The 7444-nt window shown below is 57.1% G+C and overlaps 2 non-coding genes and 1 pseudogene across 2 annotated transcripts; all 3 read right to left on the bottom strand.

The window, feature by feature from the left end:
• Positions 1-2412, bottom strand: part of LOC124590691 — a 5098-nt pseudogene extending 2686 nt beyond the window's left edge.
• A 188-nt stretch (positions 2413-2600) lies between these two features.
• On the bottom strand, positions 2601-2755 carry LOC124590730. The gene has a single exon (XR_006976746.1). It is a non-coding gene; the product is annotated as a 5.8S ribosomal RNA (ribosomal RNA).
• Positions 2756-3107: 352 nt separating this feature from the next.
• Positions 3108-5017, bottom strand: LOC124590645. Its single transcript, XR_006976702.1, has one exon. It is a non-coding gene; the product is annotated as a small subunit ribosomal RNA (ribosomal RNA).
• Between the last annotated feature and the right edge of the window lie 2427 nt (positions 5018-7444).

Below are 7444 nucleotides of genomic sequence, written 5' to 3'. Positions count from 1 at the left end.
TGACCCACTTCCCGACCAAGCCCGACACGCCCCGATCCTCAGAGCCAATCCTTATCCCGAAGTTACGGATCCAATTTGCCGACTTCCCTTACCTACATTATTCTATCGACTAGAGGCTCTTCACCTTGGAGACCTGCTGCGGATATGGGTACGAACCGGCGCGACACCTCCACGTGGCCCTCTCCCGGATTTTCAAGGTCCGAGGGGAAGATCGGGACACCGCCGCAACTGCGGTGCTCTTCGCGTTCCAAACCCTATCTCCCTGCTAGAGGATTCCAGGGAACTCGAACGCTCATGCAGAAAAGAAAACTCTTCCCCGATCTCCCGACGGCGTCTCCGGGTCCTTTTGGGTTACCCCGACGAGCATCTCTAAAAGAGGGGCCCGACTTGTATCGGTTCCGCTGCCGGGTTCCGGAATAGGAACCGGATTCCCTTTCGCCCAACGGGGGCCAGCACAAAGTGCATCATGCTATGACGGCCCCCATCAACATCGGATTTCTCCTAGGGCTTAGGATCGACTGACTCGTGTGCAACGGCTGTTCACACGAAACCCTTCTCCGCGTCAGCCCTCCAGGGCCTCGCTGGAGTATTTGCTACTACCACCAAGATCTGCACCGACGGCGGCTCCAGGCAGGCTCACGCCCAGACCCTTCTGCGCCCACCGCCGCGACCCTCCTACTCGTCAGGGCTTCGCGGCCGGCCGCAAGGACCGGCCATGACTGCCAGACTGACGGCCGAGTATAGGCACGACGCTTCAGCGCCATCCATTTTCAGGGCTAGTTGCTTCGGCAGGTGAGTTGTTACACACTCCTTAGCGGATTCCGACTTCCATGGCCACCGTCCTGCTGTCTTAAGCAACCAACGCCTTTCATGGTTTCCCATGAGCGTCGATTCGGGCGCCTTAACTCGGCGTTTGGTTCATCCCACAGCGCCAGTTCTGCTTACCAAAAGTGGCCCACTTGGCACTCCGATCCGAGTCGTTTGCTCGCGGCTTCAGCATATCAAGCAAGCCGGAGATCTCACCCATTTAAAGTTTGAGAATAGGTTGAGGTCGTTTCGGCCCCAAGGCCTCTAATCATTCGCTTTACCGGATGAGACTCGTACGAGCACCAGCTATCCTGAGGGAAACTTCGGAGGGAACCAGCTACTAGATGGTTCGATTAGTCTTTCGCCCCTATACCCAGCTCCGACGATCGATTTGCACGTCAGAATCGCTACGGACCTCCATCAGGGTTTCCCCTGACTTCGTCCTGGCCAGGCATAGTTCACCATCTTTCGGGTCCCAACGTGTACGCTCTAGGTGCGCCTCACCTCGCAATGAGGACGAGACGCCCCGGGAGTGCGGAGGCCGCCGCCCCGTGAAGGGCGGGGAAGCCCCATCCTCCCTCGGCCCGCGCAAGGCGAGACCTTCACTTTCATTACGCCTTTAGGTTTCGTACAGCCCAATGACTCGCGCACATGTTAGACTCCTTGGTCCGTGTTTCAAGACGGGTCGTGAAATTGTCCAAAGCTGAAGCGCCGCTGACGGGAGCGATTATTCCGCCCGAGAGCATCCCGAGCCAACAGCGGCGCGGGTCCGGGGCCGGGCCAGGTAGGTCCGTCATCCGGGAAGAACCGCGCGCGCTTGCCGGGAGCCCGAGCGCCCAAAGGGGCGAATCGACTCCTCCAGATATACCGCCGGGCAGCCAGCCAGGACACCGGGGCTCTGCCCAACAGACGCGAACCGAGGCCCGCGGAAGGACAGGCTGCGCACCCGGGCCGTAGGCCGGCACCCAGCGGGTCGCGACGTCCTACTAGGGGAGAAGTGCGGCCCACCGCACACCGGAACGGCCCCACCCCGCGGCGAGTGGAAAGGCAACCGGACACGACCCCGCCGCGGATTGCTCCGCGCGGGCGGCCGGCCCCATCTGCCGAGGGCGGAGGCCAGTGGCCGGATGGGCGTGAATCTCACCCGTTCGACCTTTCGGACTTCTCACGTTTACCCCAGAACGGTTTCACGTACTTTTGAACTCTCTCTTCAAAGTTCTTTTCAACTTTCCCTCACGGTACTTGTTCGCTATCGGTCTCGTGGTCATATTTAGTCTCAGATGGAGTTTACCACCCACTTGGAGCTGCACTCTCAAGCAACCCGACTCGAAGGAGAGGTCCCGCCGACGCTCGCACCGGCCGCTACGGGCCTGGCACCCTCTACGGGCCGTGGCCTCATTCAAGTTGGACTTGGGCTCGGCGCGAGGCGTCGGGGTAGTGGACCCTCCCAAACACCACATGCCACGACAGGCGGCAGCCTGCGGGGTTCGGTGCTGGACTCTTCCCTGTTCGCTCGCCGCTACTGGGGGAATCCTTGTTAGTTTCTTTTCCTCCGCTTAGTAATATGCTTAAATTCAGCGGGTAGTCTCGCCTGCTCTGAGGTCGTTGTACGAGGTGTCGCACGCCACACCGCCAGCCGGCTGTGCACGCTACCGAGTAAGTACCGGTATGCGAACCGCCAGGCGACGGGCGCGCATCGCACGTTTAAGGAGGCGCGGCCGGCCCCACAGGCGGCCGCGACGCTCCCAGGTCTGCGAAGCGGGGCAAACGCCGCGCGCTTCAGTATACGTAGCCGACCCTCAGCCAGACGTGGCCCGGGAACGGAATCCATGGACCGCAATGTGCGTTCGAAACGTCGATGTTCATGTGTCCTGCAGTTCACATGTCGACGCGCAATTTGCTGCGTTCTTCATCGACCCACGAGCCGAGTGATCCACCGTCCTGGGTGATCTTTTTCTTAGTTTCCACTGTCTCTTTCAAGACAGTTGCATAGGCGGGACGTAGGCGTGTGGCGGCCCCTGTTCAAGCGTTCTGTGTCCAACGGCCTCACGGCCGATGGGCGTCGTACGGCTCCACACCGGAGCGGACAGGCAGTCGGGCGAAAGTCATTCAAAACCGGCGCCAGGCGCCAGGTGCCGCAGGCCAGCCGCTCCAGCGCTTCAGCGCTCGTACCACACAACATTGGCGTTAGTTTTGAGAAGCACGCGTGGTTCCGCACGCGGCGCACGGCTACTGCGAGCCGTACAGGTAGCGTGTTGCGCGACACGACACGCACATCGAAAGACATGCAGTCTAGTCGGTAATGATCCTTCCGCAGGTTCACCTACGGAAACCTTGTTACGACCTTTACTTCCTCTAAATGATCAAGTTTGGTCATCTTTCCGGTAGCATCGGCAACGACAGAGTCAATGCCGCGTACCAGTCCGAAGACCTCACTAAATCATTCAATCGGTAGTAGCGACGGGCGGTGTGTACAAAGGGCAGGGACGTAATCAACGCGAGCTTATGACTCGCGCTTACTGGGAATTCCTCGTTCATGGGGAACAATTGCAAGCCCCAATCCCTAGCACGAAGGAGGTTCAGCGGGTTACCCCGACCTTTCGGCCTAGGAAGACACGCTGATTCCTTCAGTGTAGCGCGCGTGCGGCCCAGAACATCTAAGGGCATCACAGACCTGTTATTGCTCAATCTCGTGCGGCTAGAAGCCGCCTGTCCCTCTAAGAAGAAAAGTAATCGCTGACAGCACGAAGGATGTCACGCGACTAGTTAGCAGGCTAGAGTCTCGTTCGTTATCGGAATTAACCAGACAAATCGCTCCACCAACTAAGAACGGCCATGCACCACCACCCACCGAATCAAGAAAGAGCTATCAATCTGTCAATCCTTCCGGTGTCCGGGCCTGGTGAGGTTTCCCGTGTTGAGTCAAATTAAGCCGCAGGCTCCACTCCTGGTGGTGCCCTTCCGTCAATTCCTTTAAGTTTCAGCTTTGCAACCATACTTCCCCCGGAACCCAAAAGCTTTGGTTTCCCGGAGGCTGCCCGCCGAGTCATCGGAGGAACTGCGGCGGATCGCTGGCTGGCATCGTTTATGGTTAGAACTAGGGCGGTATCTGATCGCCTTCGAACCTCTAACTTTCGTTCTTGATTAATGAAAACATACTTGGCAAATGCTTTCGCTTCTGTTCGTCTTGCGACGATCCAAGAATTTCACCTCTAACGTCGCAATACGAATGCCCCCGCCTGTCCCTATTAATCATTACCTCGGGTTCCGAAAACCAACAAAATAGAACCGAGGTCCTATTCCATTATTCCATGCACACAGTATTCAGGCGGGCTTGCCTGCTTTAAGCACTCTAATTTGTTCAAAGTAAACGTGCCGGCCCACCGAGACACTCACTCAAGAGCACCCTGGTAGGATTGCAACGGGGTCCGCCTCGGGACGCACGAGCACGCACGAGGCGCGTCGCACGCCTTCAGCTCGCCCCACCGGCAGGACGTCCCACGATACATGCCAGTTAAACACCGACGGGCGGTGAACCAACAGCGTGGGACACAAATCCAACTACGAGCTTTTTAACCGCAACAACTTTAATATACGCTATTGGAGCTGGAATTACCGCGGCTGCTGGCACCAGACTTGCCCTCCAATAGATACTCGTTAAAGGATTTAAAGTGTACTCATTCCGATTACGGGGCCTCGGATGAGTCCCGTATCGTTATTTTTCGTCACTACCTCCCCGTGCCGGGAGTGGGTAATTTGCGCGCCTGCTGCCTTCCTTGGATGTGGTAGCCGTTTCTCAGGCTCCCTCTCCGGAATCGAACCCTGATTCCCCGTTACCCGTTACAACCATGGTAGGCGCAGAACCTACCATCGACAGTTGATAAGGCAGACATTTGAAAGATGCGTCGCCGGTACGAGGACCGTGCGATCAGCCCAAAGTTATTCAGAGTCACCAAGGCAAACGGACCGGACGAGCCGACCGATTGGTTTTGATCTAATAAAAGCGTCCCTTCCATCTCTGGTCGGGACTCTGTTTGCATGTATTAGCTCTAGAATTACCACAGTTATCCAAGTAACGTGGGTACGATCTAAGGAACCATAACTGATTTAATGAGCCATTCGCGGTTTCACCTTAATGCGGCTTGTACTGAGACATGCATGGCTTAATCTTTGAGACAAGCATATGACTACTGGCAGGATCAACCAGGGAGCTGCGTCAACTAGAGCTGAGCAGCTGGCCGCCCGGGAGTGTGTCCCGGGGGCCCGCGCGAACACGCAAGCGTCCGCTCAATTATTCTGCAAACAGGAGGAGGCTGAGCTCCCCTGCACCATACACCTCGAAACCCTCTCAGGTCCCGGCGGCGCGCAGCGCCGTCCTAAGTACTTGGTCGGGTTCGAGAGAGGCGCAATCGCCCGGAGTTTGGCGAGTAGACGCTTTAGGTGCGACCACCCGTGCTCCCAACTGAGCTTGCCGCTGCCGACAGAGGCCCGGGAGCGTGCTGTCGTGGCATTGCCGGCGGGAGACAACACGCGCCACCTACGGTGACCGGCAGCTCCAACGCCAGCGCCACAGAAGGACAAAAGCCCCACTTGGGTGCCGAAGCGAACTCTCCCAGCACAGCGCACGCGCCAACACGTCCGCACAGCTGCGATACAAACCACCTGCGAGAACCGCAGAGGCGACCGAGCAGCAGACGGCGTCGCGGCGCCGAGCGCCGGGCGGCGGCGCATCCTCAGCGCACACAGTCCTCAATCGGACCAGCACACTGCAGATGTCCACCGCGCTTCGCACCGGGCCCGCGAGGACCTACTTTGGCCGCACGGCGCCGCGTGCAGGGTGCGCCGGCGCGCAGCTGCGCCGCCTGCCGCCTCCGTCGGCCGGCGCGCCTGCCACTGGCCGCCCCCACCAGCCGGCTGTAGCGCGTGCGCCCACGCACCGCGCGGCCAGCACGCCGGGAGGCCCCCCCTCACCGGCCGGGGACGGTCCCACCCAGCCACCGCCGCGTATCGCTTCACACCCAGATGCCATTCACGTTCGTGGGCATGGTGGGTATCGCTGGAACAACCGGTTGGTAGCCCAACCGATCGTCGCCATCACTGATTCACCTCTAGCGAGAACAACCGCACCACAACGGTTTACCAGTTGTTCATTTGCGTAACGTCACCAGCAAACGTAGGCGTCCATCGCCATTTGCAAATTCAACGATTGTTGCATGCCTGTGTCAGGTGTCACGACACACTATGTCTGCCCACATACACGCAACAACATGTGCACGCTTCGCGAACACGTGGAAGGTGGCCCCCGTACGTATGCGATGTCCATTGCGCGAACGACTGTCAACCGGCCTCTGTCGCATGTCGCAGATGTGGAACGCAGTGCACCATGCTATCACGGTGTGTGAGAAGAGACGACTACGTCTGACAACACGCGCCACTACATCAACAGACGGCTCATGCTGATCGCCATCCAGGGCATACCACACTGCAATCCAGCTCTTATAGGGAGACGACACGTAGCTGAGTGCACAACATTTGGACCGCATGGTTCGCCGTTGTTGGCGCAGTCGTTGTACGGTCACATGTACCACGATGTATCATTCAGTACATGAGGACCAATGTGCAGTACAGTGTGTGATTTGGACGTACAACATCAGCGGACAGTTGACACAGGCCGTACCACAGCGTAGGCTAAGTGCTTCGCCATGCAAATGCCAATGAACAACTGCAAATGCCAATGAACAACTGCAAAGGGCATTGAGCATGTACGTCCTGCTGCCATCCACATTACAGTGTATAGCTGCAAGGTGTTTAACATGAAGCGATACACTGGGGACCGGGCAGTGCGAGTAGCAAACTATATTGCGGGGGTTGCAGTTAGGCAACACTACACTAATTTAACGCGTCGTATGACAATTACAGAGCAGGTTAAGGCCCAACGTGTGTTGGGTTAAGGCCCAACGTGTGTTGGGTTAAGGCCCAACGTGTGTTGGGTTAAGGCCCAACGTGTGTTGGGTTAAGGCCCAACGTGTGTTGGGTTAAGGCCCAACGTGTGTTGGGTTAAGGCCCAACGTGTGTTGGGTTAAGGCCCAACGTGTGTTGGGTTAAGGCCCAACGTGTGTTGGGTTAAGGCCCAACGTGTGTTACGTTACGGCGCAACGTGGGTTACGTTACGGCGCAACGTGGGTTACGTTACGGCGCAACGTGGGTTGCGTTACGGCGCAACGTAGGTTACGTTAAGGCGCAACGTAGGTTACGTTAAGGCGCAACGTAGGTTACGTTAAGGCGCAACGTAGGTTACGTTAAGGCGCAACGTAGGTTACGTTAAGGCGCAACGTAGGTTACATTAAGGCGCAATATAGGTTACATTAAGGCGCAATATAGGTTACATTAAGGCGCAATATAGGTTACATTAAGGCGCAATATAGGTTACGTTAAGGCGCAATATAGGTTAGGTTAAGGCGCAATATAGGTTACGTTAAGGCGCAATATAGGTTACGTTAAGGCGCAATATAGGTTACGTTAAGGCGCAATATAGGTTACGTTAAGGCGCAATATAGGTTACGTTAAGGCGCAATATAGGTTACGTTAAGGCGCAATATAGGTTACGTTAAGGCGCAATATAGGTTAGGTTAAGGCG

Source organism: Schistocerca americana, unplaced genomic scaffold (assembly GCF_021461395.2).
Source record: "Schistocerca americana isolate TAMUIC-IGC-003095 unplaced genomic scaffold, iqSchAmer2.1 HiC_scaffold_77, whole genome shotgun sequence".
Taxonomy (NCBI): Eukaryota; Metazoa; Arthropoda; class Insecta; order Orthoptera; family Acrididae; genus Schistocerca; species Schistocerca americana.
This window is presented reverse-complemented; position numbering and strand designations above follow the sequence as displayed.